This window comes from Prionailurus viverrinus, chromosome A3 (genome assembly GCF_022837055.1).
Source record: "Prionailurus viverrinus isolate Anna chromosome A3, UM_Priviv_1.0, whole genome shotgun sequence".
In the NCBI taxonomy this organism is placed as follows: Eukaryota; Metazoa; Chordata; class Mammalia; order Carnivora; family Felidae; genus Prionailurus; species Prionailurus viverrinus.
In genome coordinates this window covers 17,637,835-17,659,655 of record NC_062563.1, presented here as the reverse complement: position 1 = coordinate 17,659,655, position 21,821 = coordinate 17,637,835, and the positions used below count along the sequence as shown (strand labels likewise).

The window sequence follows — 21,821 nt, the reverse complement described above, 5'->3', positions numbered from 1 at the left end:
TTGGGACCCATCATAGGCCACTACAGGTGGGTATTTTTGTGTCAGGGAGAGAATATGCACAGAGAGAAAGAGGGCAAATTTATTGGTTATCACATTTCAGGCACTATTCTAGATATTTCGAACATCTTAATCATGTATTTCTTAAGCACAGACAGAGGGAACCCCAAGAAATACAGAGCAACCTCTGAGGGGATCTACAAAGTGACAGTTTTTAGATAGAATGCCTTCCTGGGACAAAATTCAACTTGAAGACAGAATGTAAAATAAGCTTGAATTTTTACATGCATAAATGGTTCCACGGGAATACCACCTTTACACAAAGTCTTTCACAGAATACTTCCAAACTCATTTTATGAGCCTATGATAACTGTCACACCAAGACCTTACAAGGATAACACAAGAAAAGAAACTTTCAGTTCAATCTCTCATAAACAGAGATAAGAATCCTATACATTATATTAGCAAACCAAATCCAGTGATACATAAAATGAGTAATAGATCATGACCACACTGCATTTATTCCAAGACTACAAGATCAGTTTAATATTAGAAAATTAATCAGTATAACTCATCGTATTAACAGACTAAAAGATAAAAATCAAGTAAGAATCTCAAGAGATGCCAAGGAAGCATTTGATGAAAGTCAGCATCTATCCACGATAAAACTCTTAGCGAACTAAGAACAGTGGGCAAGTGCTTTAATCTGATAACAAGTATCAAAACATAGTAAACATCACAATCAACAGTAAAATACTGAATGCTTTCCCCCATTTTACTGGATGTTCAAGCTACTGCAATGGGGCAAGAAAAAGACATAAGAGATACAAGGATTGGAAAGGAAGTAATAAAGCTTTCATTATTCATAGACTATGTGATTGTGTATGGAGAAAATCCCAAAGAATCTCAAATTATGATGAAAATCAAAAGCGAGTTTAACATACTTTCATATATTAAAGTCAATGTACTTTGCCGTATCGTATGCTAAGTTTCAATCAACAAAAAGGAAAGAGCTTTAAATCATTTGTACAATATGCATAAGCCTTTCTAACCCTGCTTCTACTTCTGCCCTCTTCAGATCTATTCTCCACCCTGTAGCCCAACTTATCTTCCTAAGGTAACAACTACATTCCATTATGTGGCCTCAAATACCATGAGTGAAGTGGCCCGTCTGTCTGTTCAGCCTCGTCTGCTGCCACTGCCCCTCTCGCTGCACAGGCTCGAGATACATACATCTGTTTTCAAGTATGCCTAATGAGTTGTGATCCTTTCTGTCTCAGGGCCTTTGCCCACACTGTTTCCTCTTCCCTGTGCTTCACCTAGTTCACTCTCCATAGCCCAGCTCAAACTTACTTCCTCCCTGACTTCCCCCATGCTCTCAGACATGCTTTTGGTTTTATTTGTGAGGCTGTTCTTCCTGGTCTTCTCCACTAGAATGAAAACACCACAAGGGCAGAGACCACTTCTAGATTTCTACCTATTCACAGCAACTGCCTTGATCCTTAGCACACAATAAATGCTTCCTAAGTACGCGTTGAATCGATGAGTCAACACAAAAGTTGAGGCAATCTATTTTGTTTTGTTTCACTAAAGCTTGGAGTGCAGAATATTTTGAGAGTAGAGAGGGGCTTTAAGAATTGGTAGTTTGATATTACCAGGAAATCCAGCAGTATAAGAGGTCTTGAACAGAGCACTCTACCTCAGAAGAAGGGCTGCTGATCCTTGCCCAGAAAGGCCCTACTGGTTTGGGCTGAGAACTCAGCTTGTCACTTTGAACATAAGTGTTAATTCTTTTTAATTAAAACTATTTTGAGATAATTATAGACTTCCACAAGTTCTAAGAAATAATAGATCCTATGTATCTTTTACTCTGCTTCCCCAAAGATAACTTTGTGCAAAACTATCATGCAAGAGTGAGGACCATGTTGCTTCCGAATATCCTAATCCCAGGTACACCAGCGGTTGGAAAAACCCGTGCCAGGCAAAGAACTTGCATCCAGATCAGGACTGAAATACATTAATGTGGGTGATTTAGCTCAAGAAGTCTTATCATGGAGTCTGGCAAGATGGCTTTTCCCAAGAGCATGCCAAAAGATGCACAGATGATGGTACAAATCCTGAAGGATGTGGGGATTACAGACTAGGAGCCAAGAGTTAGAAATCAGACATTGGAATTTGCCTTCTGTTAGGTGACCACAATTCTAGACAATGTAAAATTATATTCAAGCCATGCTAAGAAAGCTAATGTTGATGCAGATGATGCGCTATTGGCAATGCTGTGTAATGCTGATCAGTCTTTTACCTCTATCCTCCCCCAAGAGATGTTTTATTAGATATTGCAAGGCAAAGAAATCAAACTCCTTTGCCATTAATCAAGCCACAGCAAGGCCCTAGGTTACCATCTGATATATTCTGCTTGACTGTTCCAAACTAAAGACTTAATTAAGTGTTTACAAAAAAAAAAAAAAGGCATCTCCTTCTGTGGGAATAATAGCAGTCCAAGTACTCCCACACATGGCACACCAGCCCCACAAACCACGTCTGTGTCAAATAAAGTAGGGACTCCAGTGTCCCTCACAGGTCAAAGGTCTACTGCACATACACCCACTTCATAGTCCCCAACTGTAAAAGCATCAATTCCTGCAATGTCCATGATTCACAATGTTCTGATTAATCAATCCATAATTAACTGGGTCCAAAAACATGCTTATAACCACTAACATGGAGTCCATCACAAAATGCTGCCAAAGAATCATCAAATGCATTGAAAAGAAAATGAGAAGATGGGGATGACGACTATGACTATGACAATTTGTAATCTAGCCTTGATGCTTGTACCACGTGCACTTGGTCTTGAATCCATTGTACCAATATTAAATATGCATGCCGGGTGTTTTCATGTTGTGTTATAGAACACCTAGATGATATTTAATGAATAAATACAGTTATCCTTTCTGATTGAGATGTTGGATTTTCTTTAATAGGATTTTTCATCAGACTTTAAGTGTAAAAAACAAAATTGTCATTCATCAAAAGAAAAAAAAATCTATCATTCAATATCACAACCAGGATGCTGACACTGGTAAAATCAAGATGGCATGTTTCCACCACCACAGGGATCCCTCATGTTGGTCTTTATGACCACACCCACCATCAATGAAGGAGTGATCTGGGCTCTGCATCCTCACTAAAATTTGGTGCTACCATTTTGTTTTAGCCATTCTGGTATGTCGTGATAGATCACTGTGGTTTTGATTTGCACTCCCCTAATGGTTACTGATACTGAACATCTTTTCATGTGCTTATCTGCTGTCTGTATATCCTCTTCAGTGAAATGTCTGCTCATTAACTTTCACCTATTTTCTAATTGAACTGTTGGTTGCTGTTTGGTTTTCTTGTTGTTGCTGTTCTGCTGTTGAGTTCTAAGAACTCTTTATATATTCTAGACACTAGTCCTTTGTCACGTATGTGGTTTGCAGATATTTTCTCCCACTCTGTAGCTTGTCTTTTCATTCTCTTCACACGGGCTTTTGCAGACCAAAAGTTTTAATTTTGACCAGGTTCAATTTATCCATTTTCCCAGTTGTAAGTCACACCTTCTGTGTCAAATCCATGTTAATTTTTTTACTTTTTACTCTACTCAAATTCATCAGTACTCACAAATCAGTTCAGGTTCCTGACAAAATTGTGTTCCATCAAACATTCAGTTGGCAAACACATAACTATATTTGGTTCTATTTCCTGCCATAGAGCATTTTTCAGTAACACAGAAATACTGAAAAAATGGGTTTTGTTTTGCAAGTTTTAGTGGCACTCTTCATTTATTTTTTAGAAGCATAATACTTTTAAAATTATGTTTTCAATCAGGATGATGGATAGTTGCCTAAAAATGGGAAACAGGAAGCATATGCTCAAAACTATTAAAAAGATGTAAGACAGTGAAATTCAGAGCCTACAACCTGAGAGGCATGTATCCAGCATGGCGCTGTCCTTCAGAATCCCTTTATTGGACTTGACAGAGAAGAAGATGGTAGCATTACCTCAAATTCAATCAGTGATTCATTATTAAGCAGCTGTCAATCTGGGAAGTATAAGATATACTTAGACACTTAATATGCTACTTTTATTATTGTAGAGCTACAAAGAGCTAAACCTCAATTTTTCCTGTGCCAGAAAAATCCTGGACAGTATCTGCAAATGCCCATCACTTTTTGGTGATGTTTGGAGACCCTAATTGCTGTGGACAGTCTCTAAAATGGCCCCCAATGATTTACTCTTCTGGTATCTACATTCTTGTTTAACCCTGACCCTTTGAAAGTGGGTTAGACCTCTTGTTCACGTCTAACAAAAGGAGAATAGCAAAAGTGATATGACGCTGTTACTTCCGAGATTAGGTTACAAAAAGACTACCACCTTCCTTGCCCTCTCCCTCTCCCTCTCTCCCTGTCCATCTCTCCACTCTTCCTCCCCTTCTCTCTTGCCCTTCCCTCCCTCTCCTCCCCTCTCTCCCCTTCCCCTCTCTACTTCCTTTCTCTCCCCTCCCCCTCCCTCCCCCTCCCTCCCTCTCCTTCCTCCTTTCTCCCTTTCTTCCTCCCCACCCCCTCAACCTTATTGAGTTGTTTTCTGGAGAGCCACACATTCCCAAAGAAATGAAATCTTCAGCCAACAGCTAATGAGGCTCTGAGGCCAACAGCCATGTGAGTGATCCTTTAAGAAGATCTTTTGAAGGCTGCCCAACAGCCAAGTGAGTAAGTGAACTTGGGAGATCTTCCCTCAGACTAGACTTAGGATGACTGCAGCCTGTGAGAGCCCCCAAGCCAGAATCACCCAATCAAGCTGCACCATGATCCCCTAGCCCATGCCTGCGAGACAATAAATCCTTGCTGGTTTAAGCCACTACACTTTGGAGTAGTATGTGACTAATCCAGCCTAGATAAACAATTAAAGATCTGGAGGAAGAATTTTTTGTGACTAAAAAGGGAAACATCTTGGCAACAAGTTAATATAAAGAGGCACAATCAAATGCATACACACCATGCTTCAAGCTTCCTTTAAGATCAGTTTCAGAATCACCTTTGAAATTAAAGCATACAAACCAGGCAGAAGACTGGGGAAGACTTGGCTGAATCTACTTTAGATAAAAATAAAAGGACAGCCTACTTTTACTAAAGAATGCCCTCAAAGGAGACATTTTAATGCACTTCAAGGCGTGTTTGAACATTTGGTAAGCCCAGTGCTTTTTACTTTGCAGTGGTAAGCAAACAAGGTCATTAACATATGGCCACTTTGTATATTTATTCCATGTATTATATGATAGTGATATCTATGAAGGCATTAATTTTTAATTACTTGAAAAAAGATAACCTGGTAAAGAAACTGTCCACAAGATAGGGATGGATATTTGCATAGATGGGACTCAGTGTAACATAGATCCAACTGCAGGGGCAGGACAGAGGGGTCTACACCAAGGTATCATAAATTCAAATGTTCTAGCACATACAGAACCATTTACTAATAAAACCTAGCCTTAAACTCTGCCTCTTTATTTCTCAATGTGGTGATATAAAATGAAAGAAACTGTTTTAAACTCACCTTTGTACTCATACATGCAATAAAATGAGAAGTGAATTTGAAAGCTTGCCCTGCTACAAAGATATACCTTGGCCTGTTCAGTGGGGCACATTGATGGTCCCAGTGAAATTACTATCATTTTTCATTGAAGAAAAACACATATAATAACAAAGCTTTAAAAAAAAGTCTTGCCTAAAACCTCTTCTAGATCTTAATCAGGAAAGCAATCTGATTAAAGTCACATACACTAAAGGACAAACAGGTTTAATGTAGCAATCCTCCCAAGGTATTAACATTTTTTTAAAAAAGAATTGATCTCAAAGGGCATCATTCCTATGGAACACTTCACAGCTTGGAGGCCTTTATGTCCTCTTAAAATTGGCCCATGAATTTCCTCTCCTAGTTTTGATTCCCCTCAAGGAAAGGAAACGTAACTGTTTATGTTCCTGATTGGAAATCCCAATGAGGTTTCCCAACAGTTAAGATGTACTCAAGATTGACCCCAAACCACAGAGGTTCTGCCCAGAAAGCTGATGTAGGAACATTCGGGGGTCTCACAGTCAATTCAAAAGCTACAGGAAACCAGTTCCTTTGCAGACAAGAAGCATGAAATGAGCCGCTCTAAGAAACAGGAAGACCACTGTTAAAACTCTGCAGGGCTTGAAGCTCTGGGGAGCCCTTTGAGAGGGCTAGGCTCAACTCATACCTACCTGTCAAACAGCCTGGGTTCTGCCATGCCCATTTCCTCCATAGCACCAAGTACCATTCTTTAAAAATGACCTTTTGTGATTGCACCCATGGCTCGCCCACAGCTGTGTATTAGAACCATATGGACAACTTCTAAAGCTCCTGATGGGGGCACCTGGGTGGCTCAGTCGGTTAAGCATCCGACTTCGGCTCGGGTCATGATCTCGCGGTCCGTGAGTTCGAGCCCCACGTCGGGCTCTGTGCTGACAGCTCAGAGCATGGAGCCTGTTTCAGATTCTCTGTCTCCCTCTCTCTCTGACCCTCCCCCGTTCATGCTGTCTCTCCCTGTCTCAAAAATAAATAAACATTAAAAAAAAAAAAATTTAAAAAAAAAAAAAAAAAGCTCCTGATGTCCAATTCCCAACCTTTACCAATCAAATCAGAATCTCTGGGGTGAGACCTAGGCATCGGCATTTTTTTTTAACACCTCAGGCTTTTCCAATGTGCAGCCAGGTTTGAGAACCATTGGCTACATCATTCATTTTGTTCACCACAATACCTTCCTTAACAATCATAATATGCAGAACATCTGAATGATTCCTCAACCACCCTACCCTTTAGTTAGTAATGTTGTATGTGTATCTATGTCTCCAATCCTAGCCTTGGAGGTAGCAGTAAATAAACACATGAATGAATGAATGAATGAATGAATGAATGAATGGGCGGGTGAGTAAGTGGCCTTCCTCACCTGTCTCTTCCTGGCTTGGGACACAGGGAGGAGTTCTAAAGGGAGTGGCAGTGGAAAAAGCCAGTATCACGAGGTTTTCTTGGAAAACTACCTAAAGAGCAATAAAAAACACCACCCCAAGGGACCAAGACATCACCTCTCCCTCTATGCCCCCACAAAACCTTGTGTACTGAGACACCCCATGTATTTACACAGAAACATATATGATTATTCACAGTCATCACGCACTTGCTCAAAGAGGTGCATCCTTCAAGACCCTGCCAACACTTCACTTGCTTTGGAAATCCTCCCTGACACGTTCCAAAGTGCAGTACATGCTAGTGATATGCGTGCGATTAAATCAGGTGCACACCAGCGGGCACTGATCCATAAATTAGTTTAACAGGCGAAGACGTACTTTAGCTTGTGTTAGAAACCTAACAGACTTCCTTTCTCTATAATAATATAGAGATTACCATGCTATGAATTCTCATTTGAAAGATCGAGGAAAGTGTCTCGTTTTTAAAAGCAAAAGTGTTAAGAGAATAGGTAAGGAAAAAACAGTGTGAAGGGGGCTCAGAATAGACTGATGTGTGGAAAACACTGCCAGAGGCCTATGCAGCCCACCATTGCCCACATTACCCACTGCTTATGTCCGTGTCTTTCTTCCCTACAACCGTGTCACTGCAAGCCGGGGACATGGCCACTCCTGCTTCCACAACCTTCACTGTGTCAAACATGGTGCCTCAAACAGGAATTCTGAATAGAAACCATTTTTCTTTTATTGTTTTACCAGCCCCATTTAGGTTAAAGGCAACAGACTAAGGAGTGAGCTCATGAAACAATTCAGGTCATTGCTAGAAATAGAAAATTGCTATTACCCTCAGGAGCAGCCCTAAATAGAGGAGGTGTCATGTCACCCTTCACCCCCCTCCCCAGCACCCCGCCTGGGCGTGCCCCGATCCTTCTCCCTGGCAACAGCAGCAGCAACATCTAGGCCCCGACTCCTTTCCACCAGCTTGGCCAGTGGGTAACCGGATCTGGGAAGAAACTTGAGTCACAAGAGATTGGAGAGATTTCTGGATGTAGTGCTCAATCCTCTCAACTAGCATTTGGAGTTCTTCAGAGAATTAACTCTGACAAAACAAACCAGAAACCTCACTTCAATGTGACTACTAGCTTGAGAAGCCTTTGGCAATCACCTTGCCCTTCTGGCTCAGACTTCACGTGGTCCCCTACCCATCCCTCCCATCTGGCCTCAGCCTCCATTGAGAAGCCTGGGGCCCCCCTCACAGAGGTTTTGTGGTATAAAAGGATCTGACACAGCTTAGGAAATAGGCAGACGTGGAGCATCTCATCTACACAGAGGATATTTTCTCAGTTAAAAAAAAAAATGTGTTCTCACTTAAGAATGCTAATGGCCCATGCACAGAAATAAAATCCCTGACCTACTTTGAAGCTGAACTTATTAAACAAGCCGACCTTATTACTCAGAAGAGACTGTAAAACAGTAGAATAAAGTCCAAATGGAATTTCTAGCATCCTTCATCGACAGGAGTGGCCAAGAAAAGCACAAAAGAGAACCAGAGCCCTGGGCTGGGCATCAGGAGCCAGGGTTCATGCCCAGCTCTCTCATGGAATCTTGCTGTGTGACCTTGGAGATATCACTCTCCCTCTCTGGGCCTTAGGACTCTCATCTAGGGACTGGAAGAGGTTCTCTCTGAGGCCACTTCTATCTGTGATAACTGGGGATTCTATTTTTTGTTTTTTAAGAATTTAATGTTATACTGGAAAAACAAAAAAGAATCAATTATCTAGGGCATATTACACCAGATGCTAAGAGGCAGGTGAGGGACTAAGACATACACTGTGCCTCCAAGGAGCCCACAGCCTAGCACAGTGAGTCGGGGCGGTCCATACTGATTAATGGATTTATTTCCTAACAGCAATTTGAAAGCCGCCACAAGGCTACAGCAGAAGTAACACAACTTGTGTCTGCAACAAGAATTCCCTCTGGCGATCCACCTGACAACTTCGATTTAGCTGAATGAATCTTTCAGTGCATTTTAAACTGCTGCACAGCCACGAGTGGCCATCTACAAGTTATAATCAGATTTATCACACTGGGAAGGAAGCGAGCGGTGATACATTTCCATGGGGTTTTAGGGCAATAATGTGAGTCATCCCTGCCCATTCTGGAGAAAATCCTGGAGCTGCAAGGTAAATTATCCAAACCGGAACAGGAATGAGGCAGGAAAGGTTGCTGCTGTAACAGGAGGCATTAGTAACCCACACAATGTTGGATTAGTCAGTCACTATGGGTGCTACTGTGGGATGTTTAATGATGTTACTCGGAAAGCGTCGGGGTGTGTGTAATGGCAGGACTCCACTCAGTCCAGATCCCAGGCTCCGAGACTACCCTTCATTGGTTGAGTCTCTACAACATTGAGCACCCTCACAGAGCTCAGTGAACAAAGCCAATGCGGAGAAGAGATTTCCCAGAAGGAACAAGTGGATCTGGGGTTTGGGGTACAAAGGTGCAAGTGCCACGGTCACCCCTGGGGCCAGCCATGTTGAATTCACAGACTCTGAAGCTGTATGAACAAAGATCAAGGCAGAATAGGAGTGAAGAACCCTGCAGACACCAGAGAATGCAGGGTCCACAGAAAAGGATATGAGGGGCCCAGGCCAGAAACATCTGAGTATTGTCTCCCCATGTTACAGATGTGGATGTAGAGATTCAGAGAGCTATGCCCAAGTCCACTGAGCTAGTAAGTGGCAAGGATGTAACTGTGTGTGCAGCTTCCCATCCCTGAGGTACCCACCCTCCCCCGCAGCCCCACAACCCCTCTGCCAATCCCAGAACTTCCTGGTCAGCCACCTCACACTTTCCAGAGGGGCTCCGACTCCAACCTCCCACATCTGCCCTTTCCATTCTTTACCCACCAGTCACAGCCCATCGCACCCAGGCCAGGATGCTTCCGCCCTCCCCTAGAGGGCTGCTGAACCTTGAACATAGTTTCCATGCCTGCCACTATTTGTGGCCTTGTTCTGGCAGTTATTCCTAGAGCTGTCTGGGGAGAATTCATGTTGCTGGATTCACAAGGTGTTTGTTCATCTTCCCAGAGCGTAGTTCTCATTCCCAACCCCAGGGATCAATGCAAACCATGAAGAACAAGCAGAGAGTCCAAGGCTCAAGGAAGGCAAGTCACACCTCATTGGAGAAGCTTTAAGAGGCTGGTGTAAACACTCAATCGTTTCCAGAGTCCTGAATGTGTTCTTGGCCTTTCATCTGACAAGAGCCCCCCTAACACAGTGACCCCTCCACAGATCCAGTCCGCAGGGTCTTGGTGAGCAAAGGGCTTCCATTCCCCTTGGCATGACTGTCCTGTGTCCTGCAATGAACACACAGTCCTCTAACAGTAGACAATGATGCACATCCCTACAGAGCTGGGGAAGCACCGTTCTATCCCCATCAAACAACACAGAGAATGGAGACCAAGAGACAACAAGAAGTTTAGTCTCCCTTAGAAAGACAGTGGCAGTGCTGGAGCTTGCCAGAGATGCTGGGCATCTCTGAGGAAGATAATCTATAGTTTTATTTTGGCTTCTCAATTGGTATTCACAATTCTTTCAGTTAAGCACTACTCCAAATTTTTCTTGGAGACCTCTTTCCCACAGCCAGACCAGACAGTTTGTGATATGACCCGCCATCAGCTCCAGGAGTGGACCCCGATTCAGTCCAGCTGAACTCATCTTTCAGTGCAATTTACACCAATCAGCTTATCCACGCGTCCACCCCTGTAGTTCAGGGATGGTTCGGGGATGGACACATGACCCAAATCTGCCCACCGACCATCAGAAGTAGTCTGTTCATCTTTCCAGAGAGAAAGGTAGGATTAGCACTGCTGTCTAACCATGTGGGACCAGAGAATGGGTACATGATGGAAGCCGAGCCAAAAATAAAAGTAAAGGGAAAGACAGAGCGAGCAAGAAGCTGGAATGCGTGAAGTCACTGGTTGAGCCTTTAATCAACCCACACCACAAGTGTGTGAGACCTCTTCTCTGACCATTCATTTCCATAAACCAATAAATTCCCTTACTGATTAAGACAACAACAAAAACAGAAACAGAGAGAGGGCCGGGACAGGAAGGGAAGGGATGGGAAGGGACAGGAAGGGAAGAGGAAAAATTATTACTAGGACTGGGGTGAATGCAAGTTGAGAGACAAATGACACATGACCAGCAAACCCACTGCTCCACCTCAACCTAAGAGTAGTCTTGGGTGCAGGCAGAGCTGTGTGCGGTGGGTCCACACAGAGCCCTCACAGTCCAGGTGATGCTCCTATCTCTGCTCTTCTCACTCTGACCCAGGAATCATCAATTTCTCAAAAAGAGAATCATGATATCTCAGCTCTCAAGGGAGAGGGCTCACAGATCATTCCTCCATTCACTAGAGAGAAGAATGGTCTCAAAGGAGGAGAGAATTCACCCAAGGCCCCAGTGAATCTGAGAGTCAACCTTAGGGATACCACATATTCCTGAAGGAGCTATGCAAAAGCAGATGACACCTTGACCTGCCCTGCTCTCTGGGGCAGTCCCCGATATCCGGGAACTGGCCTGTTACCATCAGCTAGGACATCAGGTTTCTGGAAGTTGGCCCGACACTTCCAGCTAGGGCCTTTTGTTCTCTGGTTGGCCTAAACAATCTCACACAACAGCCAAACAGACCAGCTCGCTGCTACCATGATGAAGTGAGGTAGAACAAAACCACTTCATCATTTTTTCTAAGACAAAAACAAGGCCACCATGCAAACCACAAAACACACAGCACCCTCTCCTGGCTCATGCGAGGCTGGTGGCGTCTCTACCAATTACCACTTTCATCCTGCTATAGTATTACCTCCATCTGGATTAAACTTATTCAAATGCCTGATCATAGAACTATCCCCACTTCCTGACAGATTTCAGTCTAGAGCAAATGCCCACTCCCTTGGACACTCCTCCACTCCAATTATCCAACCAAAGCCCAAATCCTATAGTAAGTCCTTCTAACACCTTGTTAATGAGACTCCCCAAGGCTCTTCATGGTGTGCATTCTCCCTCTCCGCAGTGAGTCACAAACTCAACTAGTCAACCACAAAGGTGTTTCCTGTAACTCACATAGCATCCTGCAGATGGAGGGCACTGACACCTGGGGGGGAAAAAAAAAATCTCCGCTTCCTTGGCCCAATACAGAATGCTCTCCATTATCAGGCTCTGCAGCTGAATCTACCTCCACTTCCCCATCTATCTTCCACCACGGCACACTAGATACCATTCTAGGCGTTTGTACCTTCCACGTGCAGACTCTGTTACCTGGAGAGCCCCTCTCCCCCTCCCTCCTCGAGGTCTAGTTTAGGAAGCCTTCTCTGGCTCCAGATAGAGTAAATAAACCCTCCCTCCTCTCCATCACTTGACCATGCTGCACATACACTGATCGTGGCCCATGTCACAGTGAACTGTAATCATGTTTGCCCTTTGTAACCCTCCCACACTAGGTGCAAAGCTCTTTGAAGGGAAGAGGTGTGCAATGCCCAGTACAGAGGCTGGAACAGAATAGGTCTGCACACTGACTAGTTAGTTTTTTCCTGCACTGAACCAGATGTCTTTCCTATTCAATGACTGCCATATTTCAAATCACATTCAAAATGAAAGCCAAAATGATAATGTTCAAATCAAAGCCCCTGTGAAAACGAAGGCTTTGGTCTGTTATAATAGTGTCACTTGTCATTTGCAGGGTACTCTGTGATTTACAAAGCACTTCTCTCATTACCTTACTTTATTCAAGGCAATCCTCATGGTAACCCTGGCTTCTGTTATCTCTACTCACTCTTCCAACCTGCTCAGACACTTGGAAGACTCAAGGCTGGGACACAACCAGGGAATAAACTATGGCGGGTGACAGGTGGTTGTTGCTCCAAATTCACTGGAGGCCCAGTCAGCTCATGGGTTCACGGCCAAAGGGTTTTCTGGGAACCAAGCCTGATATTCACAGTCTCACTTTATACCTATCCTGCCTTTAGTTATGCATTACATTAAATATACAAATGCTTTAATTCAATACCACCAGCATTTGAACAATGATTGGGAAGTCAGAACTTGACAGGCGTTCAGACTCCACTTATTACCCATATGACTTTGGGCAAAGGGTTTAACCTCTCTGAGCCTTGGTTTACCCAACAGTAATACAGAAGTTTAGTAGTACCTAACTTACAGAGTTATCATGAGGATTAAAAGAGAAAACGTAAGTTGAGAATTTCTACAGTGGCTGGCATATAGTAATACTACACATAGAGTAAATCGTAGCTATTAATATGATCATGCTGTTATCACTACTCTTACTATTATTAAGTAGGGTGATCCTAGGTCATTTACTATCAGATAGATAGATTCTGTGACCTGGCTCTGCTCTGTGTAACAGGGGAGAGGTCAGGGGAGAGGGCTACAAGGTAAGAACAAGTTTCCCAAGATCCTGTTGTCACCTGGCTTCTGATTTGACCAGTTAGACGCACTCAGAGGAGACTGGAGGTAGAAGGAAAGGAGAGTCCAGAGCACATATATACATACATATGGAATGCATGTATACATATATTCCAGGGCATACATACTCACGGATCTCTCTCTCTCTCCCCCTCCCGCTGACTCAGGCAAGAGCTCCTGTAGCTCCTGCTGGAGACTCTATAAGAATTCCACCTTCTTTATAGTAACCCAGAACCCTGAACTCCAATAACACTATCTTCATCTTGTGACCATCCACCCTAATGGTAGTAGCTTCTGGTCACTGTTAATCTCTGAGTTGGCTCACCCTATAACCAATTCCCTACATTAAATTCCTTCTGTATCAAATACCTAGAGTTTGCATTTTCCTTGCTGGTCCTTGACTGACAAATACACCATATATGCACACTTGAGCAAAGTTGCTTTCTGCACTAGAGTTTCTTCACTTATAAAATGTTGCTAATATCTGGAAAGATATAATGAAACATACAGACACAGATCTACCTCGGTACCTGGCACATAGTCATCTTAAGAAACTGGGTCCTTTCTTGCTCTATTGGAAAAGAATCCTGTGCAGAGATCTCATTCCAAGAACTATACTATAAGGAAACAAGGAAGAATGAAACTATGTCATATTCAACAGTGACCATTACAAGTTTATCTATCATACAGAATCTTGAAACATAAAAATACAATTAAAGAACATTGTTATGAGTTGAATTGTATCCCCCCCCCCAAAAAAAGGCTATTCTGAAGGCCTAGTGCCCTGTACCTCGCCTTAATTGTGAAAAGGGTTGTTGGCAGGTATAAGTAGTTAAGGTGAATGGTCATGCCAGAGTAGAGTGGGCCCTGATCCACTATGATAGGTGTCCTTATAAGAAGATGGCAACCTAAAGATGTAGTGAGACAGGGACACCACCATTTGAAGATGGAGGACTGGAGTGTTAGGTCTACAAGCCAGGGAATTGCAAAGATCGCCAGCATACCACCAGATACTGGGAAGAGGCAATGAAGGATTCTCGTACAGGTTTCAGAAGAAGTGCGGCCCCACCAACACCTTGACTTCAGACTTCTAGCCTCCAGAACTGTGAGAGAGCATGTGTCTGTCATTTTACCACACCCTGTCTTTAGGGCTTTGCTGCAGCAGCTGTAAGAGGTAAATACAACTGTAAAAGGAGGTGGTGGGTTGGCAACATTCTGAGTGTCTCTCTACACTCAGGCTCCCTGGTGTTAATGCCCTGTATTTCTTGGGTGGTGAGCAGGGTATGTCACACGGCTGTCCTGACTTTAAGAAAGGGAAATTCTCATGAGTAGACTTCACCTAATGAGATGAGCCCTAAAAAGAAATGGGGCTCTTCCTAGTAAAGAAGATCTGAAGGGCAAGAGGGTTTGGGTGCCAAGGAAATTCTCCACCATAGGCTTTGAAGATGGAAGAAGTCACATGACAATGAAGGCAGGGTGATCTCTAAAAGTTGAGAGCAACCCCTGGCAGAGACTCAGCAAAAAAGATGCAGACTTGCTATCCACCACAAGGAACAGAATTCAACCAACAGCATAAATGAGTTGGCAAGCAGATTTTTCCCCAAATGAGAATTCAGCCTATGAGGACCTCAGCCTTGTGACACCCTGAACAGAGAACCCAGGCAAGGCTCAGGCTTCTGACCTGCAGAACTCTGAGATAATCATGCATTGTCTTAAGCTGCCAGGTCTGTGCTAATCTGTTACACAGCAACAGAAAACCAATACAGACAGGTATACTCACTGTCTACAACTGTTAAATGTAAGTATGTTGAAGGCCATAAAGGAATACACAAAATACAGGTAATGTAACATCAACCCCAAATTGTATGAAATACACATGGTATGGTATTCTCATCTGACGGCATCTCTGCCAAACATATACGTGTGGATAAAAAGAGAGACAGACAGACAGACAGACCATGGATGTACTAGGGTGACAAAATTGAGATTCAAAGCTGCCTTTAGTCTTCTTTTATCGTTTTCAGAATTTAAAAACTTATGAAAGAACAAGATTGTTCCTGCCCCCAGACCATGTGAAACAGACCACTATAAGGTTTTACAGTGAGCACAGTCTCCCCAAAGCTCAAGCTGCTTGAAATAGAGGGCCACATAAGAGCCAAGATTTCATAAAATTCCATCAGATACAGGTAATTTCTTAGATTAATATAACATCAAAGAGTCACAAATGACTCTTTTCTCTGGAAATTCCACATAAACCTTCCCTGTTATCACTCACCACCCACCAAATGGGAAGTAAAAGAGACATCCATCCTTTTGGCTAAAATCCCATCTGTGTTAAGGACGAAAGGTGATTGGGAGACTTCACGCTTTCCTCACCTACAATGCCCAGAGGAAAACTTTACGAGCCAGTACACTGGCTCCCCACATCCTCTTTTCCTCTGTCACAGTCACCAGCAAAGTTCCAGATGGTGGCTGTTCTACCATCTTAGGTCTCAGAGAAATGGACAACTGTAGAAGAGAGTCCCCATCAATCTCCAATGGCCGAGTCGTGTGAATAAAACATAAACCTTATAGTCTGCAGCCTCTGAAGTGTGGGACCATTTGTTACTACAGCACTACCTAGCACATCTTATCTTGTAGGGGTAATGTTATGATCCCCCTTTTACAAGTGAGTAAAAGGAAGCTGAGAGATGAAATAATTGGCTCAAGTTCCCATATCTGCTAAGTCCTAATGACAGGACTGAGATTCGAGTTCAGGGAGGGCTGACTCTAGACTCCATGACTCAAATCCATTGGGCAAACGTCCCTCTACTCCTTGATGCCTGGATAATCCAACACCATACTCAAGTGGAGGCAGGATGTTGACAAGAGTCTCCCCTTCAAAATGAGGAGCATAATAATGTGCTTCTCTTTACCTGGACAAATGAGTCACAGACGATGTAGGAGACACCAAGTGCAAGGCAAGGGCATTTTGACTGAAATAGGGATATCATCAAAGTCTCTGAATGACATCTCTCTTCTCCCCTGGAGAGGTTTCTATTGCTCAGGGGCCAAGATGGCCCCTTTCACCAAATCCTGCAGGATCTAATTGTGAGTTCTTCCCCACTGGGATGTCAGCTTAGTTTTTGTCTGTAGTGGATTTGTGAGTGGATAAATTAACCTTTATTTTAAGAAAAGCAAACACCATACTGCAGCCCAACAAAGAGGGCCCTACTGAGAGCTTTAAGTACTAAGAGTCATGTTCTCTGCACCTATCTCATACAGTGAGATAATACACTTTTCCAAGAACAGTCCACATCTGGGCATCCTGGGGTCCTACAGACCACTCAGGTGGAGCAGTTACAGTACCAGATTCAGGCCCACCTCTGCAACTGATTATCCAGTGACCCCAGCTGTCTGAGCCTCTGAGTCTCTATCCACAGCACTAGAGGAATGGAAAAGGTAATGTATAAAGTGGTTTCCAGCTTGAAAAATACCACAGTCAAAACCAATGCCAACTCTTACACATCACTGATTGGTGTGTAAAACAGCACAACCCTTATGGAGAATAATTTGGCAGTATCTATCAAAGTTAAAAATGTTCAGCAACCCCAGGCCTAGGAAATTATACTAAAGATATGCTTGCATAATAAAATGACGTTTGCACAGGGTTATTCATTGTGGTATTGTCTGATAGCAAAAGACTGGAAGCAATCCAAATGCTCATCCATGGCAACCAGTTAAATAAATGATGGTACATCCATACAATGGAACACCCTGGAGCTATTAGAAAGAACAGGAAGCTCTTCATGTCCAAATACAGAAAGATACCCATGATACATTAAATGAGAAAAAAAGTACAACTCAAAAGAGCTTGTGTAATATGCTACAATTTATGTAATAAAAAGAAGACAACAGAATGGGAATTTGATTAATCTACACATAAAACACTTCTGGAAAGATACACAAGAAAACAGTAACACTGATAATCTCTAGGGAAGAGAAATGTGTGGCTGAGATAAGACGTAAAAGGACAAATTTTCAGTGTATATTCTTTTGTGTCTTTGGATTTTTGGAGCAGTTAAATATAGCACCTACAAAATACACAGGAATAATTTTTAAAAATTTTTAACTGCTGCCAGCCAGTAGTTAAGAATCAAGACAAATCTTGAGAGCATGTGTCCTCAAGATGGAAAACCTCAAGTACCTTCTTCCTGGAGACCAGTACCCAATGGCTTCTCATGTACAAAATCTCTCTCTTTCCTCTTCCTAATATGCACTGTGCTCTCTACCTTCTTTTCATTCCCTCCTCTTCAGAATTTCATTATATACCTAAAATGCAACTCTTAGATTCTCTAACATGTTTTCAATTTTGAAAACGTATTTAAGTATACGAGAAAGGAGCCATGGAAAGGGGTAAGCAAAACTAGGATCTAGAAAGAGTTATAATTCCCCATGAGACTGTTGGATGAGCCCCTTGCCCTCTCAGGGCCTCAGTTTCTCCAGTGGTTGAACAAGGGCTATAGAATAGGAGATGCCTCAGGTCACCTTCCTCTCCGCTTTAAGGTTATAGTGTTCTAATAATCACATGGGATACAGCAAAGGCAAGACTATATCCTGGAAGGAGCTTTGGATATGTTACCTGACATGTAGTTTCTCACTCTGCTAACTGTCCTCTGGAAACATCTCAGATAGACCAACGGAGGTCTTGGTGGGGATAAGGGTGGTTTGAGATGCCAGAGTACTGGGAAATGGAGCCCAATCAGAGGGTGGAGGTCTTGCTGAACTGAGGAGGTAGAATTGGGAGTTTGGGGGCTGCCAGAGTGGAATTTGTAAGGCAGGGTACCATAGCACATGTCGAGATTCCCTACCAATCTCTGGATGATTGCTGGCCAGCATATATGGAAGGCAAAACTCTGGAATATCTAGAAGAGAGTATTTAATACATACAGGACTCAGAGCCAAAATCAAATACCAGAGGTTGTCTAGGGTTGAGAAACACTGGAATCCTGGGCCAGGTGCAGTGGCGATTCAGTGAAGACCCCAGAAAGAACAAGTCACAGTAGTGAGCATCACATCTGAAAGGAGGGACCACACATAAAGATGACTGACTAGACCAAAAGAGATCCATCCTAACAAAGAATCCTGAGAGTTTCAGAAGGATGGGCCAGTAATTTAACTGTCTGACAGAATAAAATTCAATACCTTGAAAGCAAATTGACAAAATCTAGACTACATACAGCATGTCAGCTACAGTTGTTATATGATGATTCAGGAAGGAAAACACCCCACACAGTCAAAATAACAGACGTCAGGATGATTCAGATGTTAGAATCTGTAGATGAGAACTTGAAAGTAACCACTGCAAATGCACTGAGGGTGTTAAAAGACATTTGTACAGAACAAGAGGACAGACAGAGAATCATAGCAAAGGAACAAAAAGTTAAAAAATAATAATAGTTCTATGACTGAAAAGTATCACATCAAAAAGGAAAAGTTTACTCTGGGCTTAGCAACAGTTCAGACACTGTAGAAGAAAGGGTCACTGAATGTGAAAACAGATAAGTAGATACCTGAACAACACAGCAAAAATGACTGAAAAATAAAGAGACTCAGTAACCTGTGGTTGAATACCAAGTGGTCTAACATATGGATATTTGGCATCTCGGAGAGACAGAGCTGAGAAAATTGGCATAAATAAGTATTTAAAGAAACGGTGACACAAAAAAAAAGAAAACCAAAAGAAAAACATCTTTCAAACTTCGGTGAAAAGGATTTAAAATTTTTAAAAATGATTCAAGAGATATTCCATATTCGTAGCTTAAAATGTTCCATTTTATAAAGGGAGTAAACTCTCCAAAAATTGCTCTAGAGACTCAGTGTATATTTTGGTCAGCATCTCTAAAGTGTTTTTAAAAACTTGATGTATTGATGCTAAAATTTATATGGAATGCAAAGAACCTAGAATAGCGAAAACAATCTTAATAAATAACATCACCTGTGTTGAGCAGGGGTATATAGGAATTCTCTATACTTCCCTTTAATTCTGCTATGAACCTAAAACCCCTATAAATAACAAAGTCTGTTTTTTAAGTGCCTGTGGAGTGGGGTTTGCCTTCCTGCACATCTGTCATTACCCCCACTTAGGTAGCTGCTTTCTCCATTCTGAGTCCCAGAATGAAAACAGAGCAGAGATTGGAGCTGCTCAGCCTCACAGCTTGAGCACAGCTATACCAACGAACCCAGGTAGGATCAGCCGATCTCTAGCTAACTCACAGGCAGATGAGCAATAACTCCTATTTGTTGTTGTTGCTGATAAAATAAAAAGCAGAGCTTTAGGACTGATTTTAAGGTTTTGATAAAGCTATAGTAATCAAGACAATGAGATATCAAAATAGTGACGAGATGAAAAGACCAACAGAAAAGGACAGAGAATCCAGAAATGGACCCATATATTTATGGGCACCTAGTGTATTAAAAAGGCTTAACAGTATTCACTTAACAGTGAATTGAGGGAAAACGACACTTCTAATAATGGTACTAAGTCAACTGACATAATATGGATAAAATGAACCCTGGTCTTTATAAAGCATATTATAAAAAATCAATTTTAGAAAACTCACATAGGCTCACATATGTGCTTTTAAAAGTTAATATAGGAGTGTGATTTTTGATACTGTAGAACATAAGTGTTTTTTAAACATAGTAAAAAAAAGATAATTGGACTTCATTAAAATTAATATCTTTTATTCACCAACACACACCCTTAAGTAAAAAGGTAAGCCACAGAATGGGAGAGGATAATTTAGAATACACACACACACACACACGACAAAGACTCATATCCAGTAAATACAAAGAACTCCTGCAAATCAATAAGATACCACACAATTTTTTTAAAGGCAAAATATCTGAACAGGCAATTCACAAAATATATGATCTGAACTGCCAAAAAATTATGTGTAAAAGTGCTCAACCTCATTAGTCATCAGTAAAATTCAAGTTTAAAAATCACCATGAAAATATATTACCATATACCTACCAGAATGGCCAATATTAACAGACTGACAACACTAACACCTCACATTAGAATAATGTCTGGCAATATGTATTTAACCCAAAAAACAATTCCCCTGCTAGTTATACACCCAAGAGAAATGGTGCCCAATAACACAAACACAAAACAAAACAGTAACAAAACACAACAAAAACATTCATAGCAGCATGGTCCATTATGGCTAAATTAGAAAACAACCCAGATGTGTGTCAGCAGTAGAATGGATACATTTTGGTATATTCATTATAACAAAACATTGTTCAAGTCAAGAATTAATGAATTATTGTTATACACACTATGGATGAGACTTACAAATATAATTTTGAATGGAAGAACTAAGACAAAATACATAGCTTTATGATTCTCTTTATATAAAATTCAAAAACAGAAAAAAACTAAAAGAACACCTTTGTGAATTAATGAGTTGGAGGGGACACAAAGGTTTCTGTGGTGCTGGGTATAGTCTATGTCCTGATCATGGTGTTATTCGTATTATTTTGACCTTTCTGCATTTATGCTATACTCCAAACTATAATTCCATGTCCCTGTCAAAAAAGGGACTGCAAGAGTCCAGTTGAGAACTGACAGGAGTGGATACAGTGATAATAACAATGGTAGGGAAGAGATACAATCAAGAAACATTTAGGTGATGAAATGGCAGGTCCATTTTGATGGGCTACATGTGGGATGCAGTAGGGAAGGTTGAGGAAAAGGTAGTAGCCTAAGATGGCTCTCAGATTTCCTTCTGGTGTTGGTGATGAAATAAATGAATGGTGCGCCATTAATGGAGATCAAAGATTTGGGAAGAACATCTTGAGCTTGAGGTGCCTGTGGCAATCCACAGGAACATCTCTGGCAGCTAATTAATTGGGAGTTCACTGGAAATGTCTGAGCAAGAGATATGGGTGTGGGAGTCAGTCATCAGCCTCCCTGGTCATAATTAAAATAATGAGACTGGATGGAATAACAGAAAGAACATGGAGCATGAAGGCATATGTGAGCAGCACTCTGGGGGAACGCCACATTGAAGGGAAAGGTATAGAAACACAAACCTATGACCAGGACAGAAATTTTAAGCTGGAGAAATAGGCAGAAAACCAAGAAACGTCAGTCATGGAAGCCCAGTCCCAACTGTGAGGCAAACAAGAGTAGCCAGGGAAGCTGGTCAGTTCTCTCAAAAACCTTGACCAAAAGGCAAGGATTTAGCTCTGCAGCTGTGGTCCCTGGGAAATTTACTTCTCCTTTCTGAGCCTTAGTTTCTTCAGTATTAATGGGGCAGTA

At 42.0% G+C, this 21,821-nt stretch overlaps 1 protein-coding gene and 1 pseudogene across 1 annotated transcript in view; one reads left to right on the top strand and one right to left on the bottom strand.

Annotated features, from left to right (window-relative positions):
- The window catches only part of PTPRT (protein tyrosine phosphatase receptor type T), a 795,219-nt gene that overhangs the window by 617,146 nt on the left and 156,252 nt on the right, over positions 1–21,821 (bottom strand). The window lies entirely within an intron of this gene.
- LOC125162977 (transcription initiation factor TFIID subunit 9-like) lies at positions 2,049–2,815 on the top strand (annotated as a pseudogene).